This window comes from Rhinatrema bivittatum, chromosome 3 (assembly GCF_901001135.1).
Source record: "Rhinatrema bivittatum chromosome 3, aRhiBiv1.1, whole genome shotgun sequence".
Classification (NCBI taxonomy): Eukaryota; Metazoa; Chordata; class Amphibia; order Gymnophiona; family Rhinatrematidae; genus Rhinatrema; species Rhinatrema bivittatum.
Window position 1 is genome coordinate 112469292 of NC_042617.1, and position 12277 is coordinate 112481568.

Here is a 12277-nt window from a genome sequence, read left to right on the forward strand (position 1 = left end):
TTATTCCAAATTGTTAAATCACAAGTGGATTGTGAAAAATTGCAGGAGGAACTTAAAGAGATCAGATGGCAGATGAAATTTAATGTGAGCATGTGAAAAGTGATGTATATAGAAAAAAGTAACCCTAAACCTACACTGTAGTTACATGAAGTTAGGTTCCATACTAGGAGTCACCACCCAGGAATAGGATTTAGACGTTATCATGGACAATATGTTGGAATCCTTGGCAACGGCAGTCAAAAGAGCAAACAGAATGTTTGGAATTATTTGGAAAGGAATGGAGAATGAAATTGAGAATATCATAATACTTCAGTATCGCTCCATAATGAGACCGCACCTAGTATACTGTGTGCAATTCTGGTTGCCTAAGACAGAGGAAAGACAACATAAAACATCAATAGAAACGTAGAAAAAAACTGTAGCCAGATCCTGTATATAGTACAACAAAGGAAAAACAGGAACATCATCATTCCTCATAAAACATCAAACAGTAAAATCATGAAATATAAAACATCAGTCAAAATAGTAGAACCATACAAATAATAAAAAGAATAAATATTTTAAATTAGCTGCTGAAAAGAATAACATCCAAAAATTAAAAACCCGTATAAAAATTTTCTAAACATCAATAATTCAAAACAACAGACCCATCAATAACACCTAATAATTAAACAAATAAGTATTAAAAAAATCTACCGCTCTCCATACCTCAGAACTTTTGATTTCCAGCTGCCCTGAGATTATCTTGGATTAGCAAGAGGAGAGAGGAGGTCAATGTGCACAAATTTTCTCCTCTCTCTCATCCACACAGGAACACACTCATTCTCTTTCTGTCACCCACATATATGCTCTCTCACACACATAAACATACTTTCTCTCTCACTCACTCACACTCACACACATACACATATGCTTTCTTACTCACACATACACACCCATTTATGCTCTCCTCCTCATACACAAACATACACACATATATGACCTCTCGCTCAAACATACATATATATGTATTCTTTCTTTCTCCCTTTTCTCCCTTCTAGAGGCACATGTCTTATTACATCTTCTAGGTTCACTGAGATTTATTTTGGTTCCTCTGTATCATCACCTTTAAATATCACTTTTGGCATGGATACCTGTCTTAAATCTTCCCAAGTTAGACAAAAGCAAAGAATTAATTTAATCTTTCTACTATGGCCTTGTCCTCCTTTAGTGCCCCTTTTATCCCTTGATCATCTAAAAGTCCAATTGACTCCTTCACAGGCTTTTTGCTTCAAATGTACCTAAAAAAGGTTTCATGATAAGTTTTTTATTCCACAGCAAGCTTCTTTTCAAATTTTCTCATTGCCAGTGCTTATGCTGTTTCTTGTTTTCTTATTCAGATTCCTTACCATGTCCTGATGTGATATTTACCCAGTCAATACTGGGGTAATTGAAATCGCCCATTATTACTGTGTTGCTAATTTTGTTAGCTTCCCTAATTTCTGTTAGCATTTCATCATACAGTTGATCATTCTAGGTGAATGGTAGTATACCCTCACCACTATACTCTTTTCCATCACCATGGAATTTCTATCCATACAGATTTTGCAGTGCATTTTGTCATCTGTTTGTTTCAGTTCCTCCAAATCATCACCTTTAAATTCTGTTTCCAGCAAAGTTAGCTCCCCAACATCCTTCTCTGTAAATATTGAAACAACAAATGTATTTAGCCTTTCTGCCATTGCTTTAAATTCCCTATGTGCCCCTTTTATCCCTTGATCATCTAATGGTCTGACTCCCTCACAGGTTTCATGCTTTGGATGTAGTTGAAGAAATATTTATTATGAGTTTTTGCATCTATGGCAAGCTTCTCTGCAAATTCTCTTTGTAAGTGGTGTGGACCCTTGTTATTATAATGAGGTTGATGCAGCCTATGGGGCAAACCCCATAGGCCCTTGTTGACAGTTGACAGAGGTTCTTGGCTAAGAGACTAGTCTAGAGCTTTACTGTTACCAGCTCCTTTCCCTTAGGTTCCAGAGGCTGGCAGGACTTAGGTGAAAATCTCTTACGGAGCAGAGATGAGGGTAGTCCAGGGCAAGCAAGAGTTAGGTCCTCTCTGCTGGGGAGAGTTTTCTTGAAAAGTAGGAGCAAATAACGAGAGTGTCATTGTGGTTATATTGCAGGAGAATAGTGCCTACCCTGAGAGTTGATACATCTACCTCAAGGCTGAATGGTTTGGATGGATCTGGATCGTACAAGCATTGTTTCTGAATAAATTCCTGTTTGAGTTGCCCAATGTCTTGGATGGCATCTGTGGTCCAATTTATGCTGTCTAAGCCCTTTATAGTGAGGGCTGTGAGCAGAGCTGCCAAGGAGAAGTAGTTAGGAATAAATTGCCTGAGGTAGTTGGTGAAGCCCAGGAAGCATTACAGTGCTTTGGGACCTATGGGCTGGAGACATTCCAAGATGGCTTTTAATTTATCTGGGTCCATGCAGAGGCCTTGGTGAGAGATAATATATCCCAAAAATGGAATTTTCACATGCTTGAGGGCACACTTCTATAACTTGGCATAGAGGTGGTGTTCATGAATCCTCTGGAGGACCTGATTCACAATGCTATGATGTTCTATCAAAGATCTGGAGAAAACTAGGATGTCATCTAGATAGACAACCACATGGGAGTACAGCAAATCTCAGCAAATCTCATTGATCATAGATTGAAATACCGTGGAAGAGTTGCACAATCTGAAGGGCATTACTAGATATTTGAAGTGTCTGTTATGGGTGTTAAAGGAAGTTTTCCATTTGTCATCTTCTCAGATTCTAATTAGGTTGTATGCCCTTTGAATATCCAACTTAGTAAATATCTGTGCTACCCGAAGATGGTCAAAGAGCTCAAAAATTAAGGGAAGGGGTTAGCAGTTCTTCATAGTTATGTGCTGAATCCCCAGTAGTCGATGCAGGCATGCAAGGGACCTGTCCTTCTTCCCAACAAAAAAGAATCCAGCCCTGACAGGTGATGTGGAAGGGCAAATAAAGCCCCCATTCAAATTATCTTTGCTATATTTAGTCATTACCTTGATTTCAAGAGCTGACAGTGGATAGACTTTTCCTCTGGGTGGGACCTTGCTAGGGAGCAAGTCTATGGCATAGTCATAGGAGCGTGAGGTGGCAAGAACTCTGCCTGTTTTTGTTTCAAGACATCGGCAAACTCTTCGTATGGTGCCAGGAGTCCTGGTAGCCTCAAAACAGTGTGATGGACCCCAAGGGTCAATGAAGGGACTTGAGATATGCAGTGGCAGGAGGTTCTCCACTTGACAATCTGCAGTGACTCCCAGTCAATCTGGGGATGATGATGTATCAGCCAGGGTAAGCCCAGGATCAATCCATTGACGGCTTTGGGCAGGACATGAAGGCAGATCCACTCCTGGTGGAGCAGACCCATTTGCATCTGGAGAAGTGTCATTGTTTTGATCATTCAGCCTAGTAATAGTTCTCCTGATACTGAAGAGACAGTGAGAGGGGTCTGTAGGAGCTCCATGGGAACCCAGTATCGACGTACTACTGTCTTGTTGATAAAATTTCCAGTTGCATCAGGTCAAGGAAGGCCTGAAAGTGGATGCAGGTGTCTCCAAAAGACAGAGAGACTGGACTAAGATCTGGGAAGAGGCATGGGTCAACCAAGGGTGGCCTCTCCTACCCGCCCTTGGTTTTGGAGTTTCTCAACTTTATGGGACATCTGGGTGCAAAATGCCCTGCACCTGCATAGTACATGCACAGGCTGAGGTGCTTCTGCTGCTGATGCTCTTCCAGTGTGATCCTGAGATGATCTATCTGCATGTGTTCCTTGGGGGGAGTTCCAGAACTTGGGCAGGGATCACTGAATGTTGAATGTGTGGAACCAGGCAGATAGGACATCAGGACTGGCTTTTTTCCTTTACCCGCTCCCAAAAATGTAGGTCCAAACAGACAGCCAGATTGATGAGATCCTCTAGGGAATCTGATGGGTCCCTTTTGGCTAGTTCATCCTTGATGGATTCAGACAGGTCCTGTCGAAAAATGGCGATTAGACTATCATCTCTTTGATGCCAATGTCTGAAAATGCTCTGCCTACTCCCCGATCATCTTGGCAAAGGTCTGATGCTGCAGAAGTGGACTGGCCAGATTTGAAAAAATAAAACTAAATTCTTTCAGGTTGTCCAGAAGTGGGTCATCATGCTCCCATGCCAAGGGAAAACCTCCCAACAATGACAAAATCAATGTTACCTTGGCCTTGTCCGTGGGAAAGAGTGTGGTTTGGAGAGTGAAATACATGCAATATTGATTGAGGAAAACTGCATTTTTCTGGATCTTTATGGTAATGGGACGGCAGAGGCAGCTGCGGGACCGGAGTTGCAGACGGAATCAGTGAGGATGGAAGGGCTGTGGCTAGAGCTGGGGTTGTGGTTAGGGCACCTATCTGTGTGGAAAGCTTCTCCAGTACCCCTATCTCCTAGTCCAGGACACCCTGATGCAATGCTGTACATCAAGTGACCCCATTTTATGAAGAAAGAAGACAACAGAGGATTGCTTTGTTGGAGCTCTGAGGCCTGGGCCTGACCCTAGGTCAAGGCCTAGGTGTCTGGTCTCTATCTTCAGGCCAGGTCCCGGAATCAGGACTGGGTGTGGGTAAAGGAAACAAAGAGGTAGGCGATCTATGATCCGGTCAGGTGAACACAAAAAATAGATGCCTGGATCTTTTTCAACGCTTTATTGGTGCAGAGACGTGTCAAGTAAAATCGTCCTACTCAGGCCGAGTTTCACAGCTTTGCAACCGCAGGTCTGCAATACTTTAGAAGATGAGGGGCGGGGGGCCGAAACGGGGGGAGGGCCTGCGCTAGCCGGCAGCGATCGCACCGTCGCGGTGCGATCGCTGCCAGTTTCGCACCCAATAGCGCCACCATAGGAGGTGTAGCTATTGGGAGTGAAAGCTGCCGCGAAAAGGCACTTACCTTTTCGCTGTCCGCGGCGTTGGAGCAGAGTCGGCCCCGGTGACGCCCCGACGCCTCCTCTTCCGGGGCCGACTCCGCCCCGACTCCACCCCCATCCTGGTATCGCACGCAATAAGGGACTTTTCAAGTGCGAAAGGTCCCTTATCGCGTGCGAGCGGTGTGGAAAATAAGGCCCTTAGTCAGGTAACTACTGAGTTACCCAGGTAGATCATGGGACTGAAAATTGCTTCCCCCCTCCCCGAGCAGATAAATATAGCTTCCTAGGCAACTGTAATTTTTCTGCGAAGAAGGCGGCATTCTGGAGGCAGGGTTAGGTCAGGGGAGGGAAATTATGCACACACATTTAATTTTCTAATATACAGTATGGTCATGTTTTACAGTGTACAACCAACCTGCAGAAATGGCAGGCACAAAGTGCATGGGTATTTTTGTAAATGAATAGAACAATATGTAAGGTCGATATTCAAAACATGTCTACCTTTAAAATCAACTTTTAATAACATAAATGTTGCTTTTTTAATATCTTCCATTCTGTCCAGGTAAATTATGCCCATAGAAATTGCTGTGTGGACAAAATTTGTCCAAACAAAAGGGGGCTGGTTTTTAGGCATGCCAGGGTGGGCTTAGGAATTTAGGTGCAGCATAACAGGCCTAAATCTTCCCTCTTCTTTGCCCAGCTAAAACATATCCCCAATTCCAAATTGACAGAGTTCTCCCTTTCCTAAGCACCAATTCTATAACCACCCCCCCCCCCCCACCGGCACTAGATCACTAAGGCCCAGATTTACCAACGTCGCAGGGCTCCCTGAACCCTGCGGTAACGGGGGGTGAAACGGGGGGGGGTGGTCCTGCAATAGCCAGCAGCGATTGCACCTCTGCGGTGCGATCGCTGTCAGCGTCATGCCAAATAACTACACCATGAAAGGTGTAGCTATTCGGCGCGAAACTGACAGCAATAAAGGTGCTTACCTTTCGCTGTCGGCGCAGTCTTCGCGGCGTCAGCCCCAGCTCCTTCTCTTCCGGGGCTGATGCTGCCCCGACTCCGCCCCCATCGCGTGAGATCCAGTTGGTAAATGACCCCCTAAGGCCTGGATTTATCAAAATGCACTAAATATTGCCTGTTATAGAAAAAGGGGCATGTTTTAAGGTAAAAGGCAGTTTATTGCAATTTGTGCTAATACCTATGTGAAGAGCTAGGTTGAGAGAACATTGCACAAATCTCATCTTTGGGTGAGTTTCCTCACTCCGAGGGTCATCAAATCTTCACAAGAGAGCACTGTTCTGTTCGTACATGTCACTTTGAATGTCAAAGTGACCCCTAACCCCTACACTAATACCTAAACCTCACCTTGAGTTACTAGGTGGGCCTACCATAGAGATATAAATACCTATCTAGGGTTAGGGCATTACAGCTAGGTTCTCTCTCTTTCTCTCTCTCTCTCCACACCATACAATATGGTGCCTTAATGCATGCAAAAACACCTTATCACATTTTGATAAATGACCCTATAAAATAGATGCTCCCATGGAGGTCTAAGCCCTTTCTCTCTTGAAGTGGAACTGAGCCAAAGGCTAGTCCCCCATCACAACCTCCCCTCCTTTCAATATGTAAAAAAAAATAATTCCCTCCTTGCTGAGCCCCATCCCTCTGGACTACTGAAAGTTACTCAATATGGAGCAGACAAGAGAACTGACTAGTATTTCATTATTTTTGGGTTTGGTCTTATAGTTTCTAATTTGTTTTTATAATTTTTAATATTTGTTTATCAATAGTTTTACTTTTTGATTTTTATTGTCTTTCTTTCTCCAATTTTTATGTTTGCCTTTCCTAAATTTTTTATTTTACTTTTACGTTATTCTTTTTAGCAATTTGGGCATTTTATATTCTATATGATTTATTAACTGCCTTTGGCCTGGATTTTCTAAAATCGCAGGCCTTAGTGAATCATGCGGTACCGGGGAAGGGGGGGAGAGGCCAAGCGGGGGGTGGGCCTGCGAAAGCCAGCACCCATCGCACCACCGCGGTGCGATCGCTGCAGGCTTTCGCAAACCAATAGCGCCACCGTGAAAGGTGGTGCTACTGGGTGGGTTACTGGCGGCGATAAGGGGCCTTACCTTTTCGCCGCCAGCAATGTCTTCGCCGTGTCCTCCCTGGCGTCGCCCCAACTCCTCCCCTTCCGGTGCTGATTCTGCCATGATCTACCTATCGCGTGCGAAAGCTATAAAAAATGACCCCCTTTGTGAAAGAGATTCACCCAAGGCAGTTTACAGAAAGTTAAAACAATGGTAGATCATAACACTGGCAAGGCCTCAATGAACTAGAACACATATAGGTATTGCTGGAACAATTATACTTATCAGTTTCTCCTTAACATTTTAGAAATGTGCACTTACACCTATCCACATAAGATAAAGATATCCACCTTTGCAGCATGTGGAAATAATGCTACATATTGCAGATAAGTCACAAGTAAAGATAGTAGAATGGCACTTTGCTCCAATGTTACAACAAACATGTCTTTTTTTGGAAAGCGGGCCTAACCTAATGAGGTATGTAAAATGTGTTTGAGCTGTGGGCAAGTGAGGTATATCTGGTTGGAGGGTAGGTCATACAGATAGTAAGCCAGCATTTAAGAAATGGGGTGCCAAATGAAGAAGGTAGGCAGACAGGACATGATACCAGCAGGAGACAGCTAGCAGGGTCAAGGGCAGTTTCTATAGTGAGGAGAGTCCATAACTAGGAAAGCCCAAGAAGATCAGCAGTGGTGCCAGAAGAGGGCCAGGTAAGCAGAGATTCCAGAGGAAGTATCAGAGGATTCAGTTGTGTCAGCAGGGGCTGGTCTCAGGTGCTTTACTTAAGAATTGTGGATACCCAGGGTGAGCCCCCCTCCTCCCCCTACTGTACCAATGGGGACCTCTGAAAAAAGGCTTACCTCTTTGGCTGCTGGAGAAAAATATCCCCTGATTTTTCCTCATTTCTATGGCTCCTATGTAGTTTCCATCTTTTTCCTCTCTAGTGTTGCTGGTTCAAGCCCCATTCACCCTGTCAGCAGCACAATGACAAAGAGAAGTTATCCAGATCACTGCACATTTCTCAAACAGTCAGCAAAGCAGATGTTTGCAAGCTAGTGCAGTCAAATGTCACTAGAAGTAGAAACCCATCTTTAAACACAGATAATTCTCCAGAAATAAACAAGTTAATGCCAGATTTTCCTAGGTTTAAATTTAGGACACAATGAGAAAAGAAGCAGAGAACTGCAGGAACAGCCAGCAGAGCAGGAATTTATCGTAAGAAAATACATCTAATTTGCTACAATAGACTATACTAGTATCAAGTTACTTGAAAACACTGTCTATGCTACCACTTATCAGACCAATGTAAACATGGCAATAGATTTTATATGCCAGCTTTTAGAGCTGCATGTGAATTTCCATTATCTTTTGTCTCCCAGCAGTCTATTTGTTTCAGGAAATCTATATGCGACTGCAAAAACAAGTAGACATAATAACTATGGAGGCAATTTTCAAAGCTTTAGCAATAATATGCAAGGATTAGGCGTTCGCCCACATAAAGTACTTTCCCTCAATCTGGCCAATATGGATTATCAGACAGGAAAAAAACAGCATGCACTTCAATATGGTTGCTAAGTCAACAATCACATTAAAGGCACATTCTGAAGGCATGCTGACGCAGTGCATGTAAAGGTTGCATTTTTAGAATGCAGTGTGCATAGACATCATCACCATAATATGCAAGGACCTTCCAACCACCTATTTAAATGTTTAAGGGTAAGTACAGATTTTTTTTTTTGACTTGATAGTTGATTTGGTGGTGTTTGGTAGTGTTTTGATGCTTTGTCTGTTTCCATAATTTAGTTTTGCTTATTTATTTCTTGATTAACTGTGAAATCATTTAAGAAACACCAATCAATTTATATGAAATTCTAAAATGTATACTTAAAACAACTAATAAAATATAAATACTTAATTTAACAATCCAAATCATTTAAAGCAACAAAACTATTAGCCAATACGTGAAATCATAGCATAATTTTTATTCATAACATAATTACAAATCAAAACCTAATTATAATGAGTGCTTTTTATGTGTGGGTGTTGACCCAAATGTGGCAGAAGAGGCTGAGGCAGCAGACGAAGAGGCAATGCCCACCAGAAATGGTTTACAGGCCACAAATCAGGTTTCTGGAGTTATCCAATGAACAAGTATTCATTAGATAAATGATAAGCAAACCTTTTTAGCCTCAGTTTTCTCCTCCCATTCATGCAATTGCTTGGGAACCCCAAGATGGGTTAATGTGTATGTATGTATGTATATGTATAGATATATATAGATATACCCCCACATACAAATATTCACTAGGCAGTCACACTGCTAACCAGTGACTCAAAGCCTCCATTTTGTTTCTTTTCAAGTTGCTGAAAGGAGTAAGCTCACACATACATACGCATGGCACATAGAAGCAGACACCCCATTCCTAGACAGACACAGAGAGAAAAGATACTTCATACCCAGACAGACACAGACACCACATACGCAGACCAACAGAGAGTGAAACAGACACAGAAACAAACTCAGAAACCCCATGTAGACAGACACAATTACCCTATAACCAAACAGAGAGATAACGATATCCTACACACAGACACAGACACCCCAAAGAGAGACAGAAACCCAACATCCAGAAAGGCATAGAAACACAGAAATATCACACCTAGACAAAACCACAAACACATCACCCCCAGACAGAAGACAGACATACCACACCCAGTCACAGTGAGAAACAGGGGCAGATAGACCACATCACACATAGAGACATAGACTACACACATAGACCAAAGAATACCAAACAAACACAGATACTCACATTCCACACCACACTCAAATACACAAGCCACATACCACAATAGTAAGGGCTGGCCATCTTTTAAAAAAACTTAGAGCTAGATTTTAAAAGCCTTGAGCATGCAAAAATGTCCATCAAGACCAACACCCTGTTTCCAACAGTGGCCAATCCAGGCTACAAGTATCTTGATTAATAGCAGTTTATGGACTTCTCCTGCATGAACTTATCCAAATCTTTTTTAAACCCAGCATTACTAACTGCACTAACCACATTCTCTGGCAACAAATTCCAGAGGTTAATTGTACACTGAGTGAAAAATAATTTTCTACGATTAGTTTTAAATGTGCTACTTCCTAACATCATGGAGTGCCCCCTAGTCCTTCTATTATCTGAAAGAATGAATAACTGATTCACATATACCTGTTCTAGACCTTTCATGATTTTAAACACCTCTATCATAACCCTCTCAGCCGTTTCTTCTCCAAGGGGTAGATTTTATAAAACTACGCCCGCGCGTATTTTTGTTCGCCCACCAGGCGCAAACAAAAGTACGCTGGATTTTATAAGATATGCGCTTAGCCACGCGTATCTTATAAAATCCGGGGTCAGCGTGTGCAAGAGGGTGCACATTTGTGCACCTTGCGCGCGCCAAGCCCAGCGCGCGCTACCCGTTCCCTCTGAGGCCGCTCCGAAATCGGAGCGGCCTCGGAGGGAACTTTCCTTCAGCCTCCCCCCACTTACCCCTCCCTTCCCCACCTCCCCAGCCCTATCTACACCCCCCCTACCTTTATTGCGAAAGTTACGCCTGCCCCAGGCAGGCGTAACTCTCGCGCGCTGGCTGGCCGCCGCCGTGTGATTCCCTGGCCCGGGAGTGATTTCGGATGCCTTGGCCACACACCTGAAATGCCCCCAGGCCAGAACCATGCCCACGGCCATGCCCCTGGAATGCCCCCGGATGACGCGCAGCCGCGACACGCCCCCTGACACGCCCCCCCCAGGAAATCCCCGGGACTTACTTCCCTCTTTATTTTCAGCTCAGCCGGAGTCAGGGGTCAGGTTGACTCCGGCTGAGCTGAAAATAAAGAGGGAAGTAACCTCGTTGCTTTTATATTAATCAAAAATGCAAAAATTATTTTGTTTATTGAATGGACTCATGGACCTATGATTAAACATGATCCATTAAAGTGCAGAACACAAGTATCAACTTGCAGCACTGTGGATGTTATGAAGGTCCCTAAGCAAAAAATATGAATGCTTGATACCTTTTTAGTTAAAACTTGGGTTACAACGTTTTTTCCTAGTTTATATCACTCGTTGTTGACTTACTTTGAGAAAACTTTTTTTGTTTGGTAATTGAAATCTCCCATTATTACCGCACTGCCATATTGGTTAGCTTTCCTGATCTCTCTTATCATTTCATCATCTGTCTGATCATTTTGGCCAGGTGGACGATAGTATACTCCTATCACTGTACTCTTACCCAACACAAATGGGATTTCTATCCATATAGATTCTACTGAACATTTAGAGGTAGATTTTCCACTGTGCGTGCACACATCCATGTGTGTGCATTTCCTGATGTGCACACATGGACACACTGATTTTTTAACATGCACATGTCGGCACGCATGGTAGAAAATCCGAGGACCTCTCGAGCTGAAGTAAGGCGAACAATACAGCGAACAATGATGCCCCCCACTCTGCTCACCTCTGCAGTAGCTATAGATTTTAGAAACAAACTATTTTATTTCTCTGTCAAGCTAAAGAGGAATTTTAGAGAGTCCAATCCAGAAAAGCCATGCATTTCCCATGGATTTAAAAGTCACCGCTTTTTAGGCTTCTTAATCTTGGGCAGCCTCCAGACCACTGTGGGGGATACCTCAGGGATTAGCCAGTCAGTCTCTTCTTACTGTATTCAGCAATTTATTTATGGGGTTTTTTTTTGTCAGAAGAACTAATCAATATACTCGATTTCCTTCACTAGAGAAACACAGCTCCAACAGCACACTATGAGAAACTTTTTTGACATTTCTAGTTTTCCTTCAATCTTGGGGGCATTCAATTTCACTTACATTGCAACAGCCATCAAGTGCTACTAAGAGGAACTACAGGACTAGGATGTCCTTCCATTATCTCAACATGTAGGTGGTATGTACTTAAAAGGTCTCCTTACTTATGTGGTAGCAAAGTATCCTGCTTATAGCATGATTTTTTTTATTCTCACATAGGGTTAATTTACCTTTTTGAGTGTGGCCAAATTTGAGGTGGATGGCTGTTAGGAAAGTGCTTGCTTTCTATTTATTATTTTACAATGTTTGCAGCTTGAACTTACCATTGCAAGTGCATTGTTAAACTGTTAGCTTGCCTACTTCAAATTAAGTTTATTAAAAGGCCAGCTACAGTGTCTCCCTGCCTTTCTCATTCTCCTACTTACTCCCACTT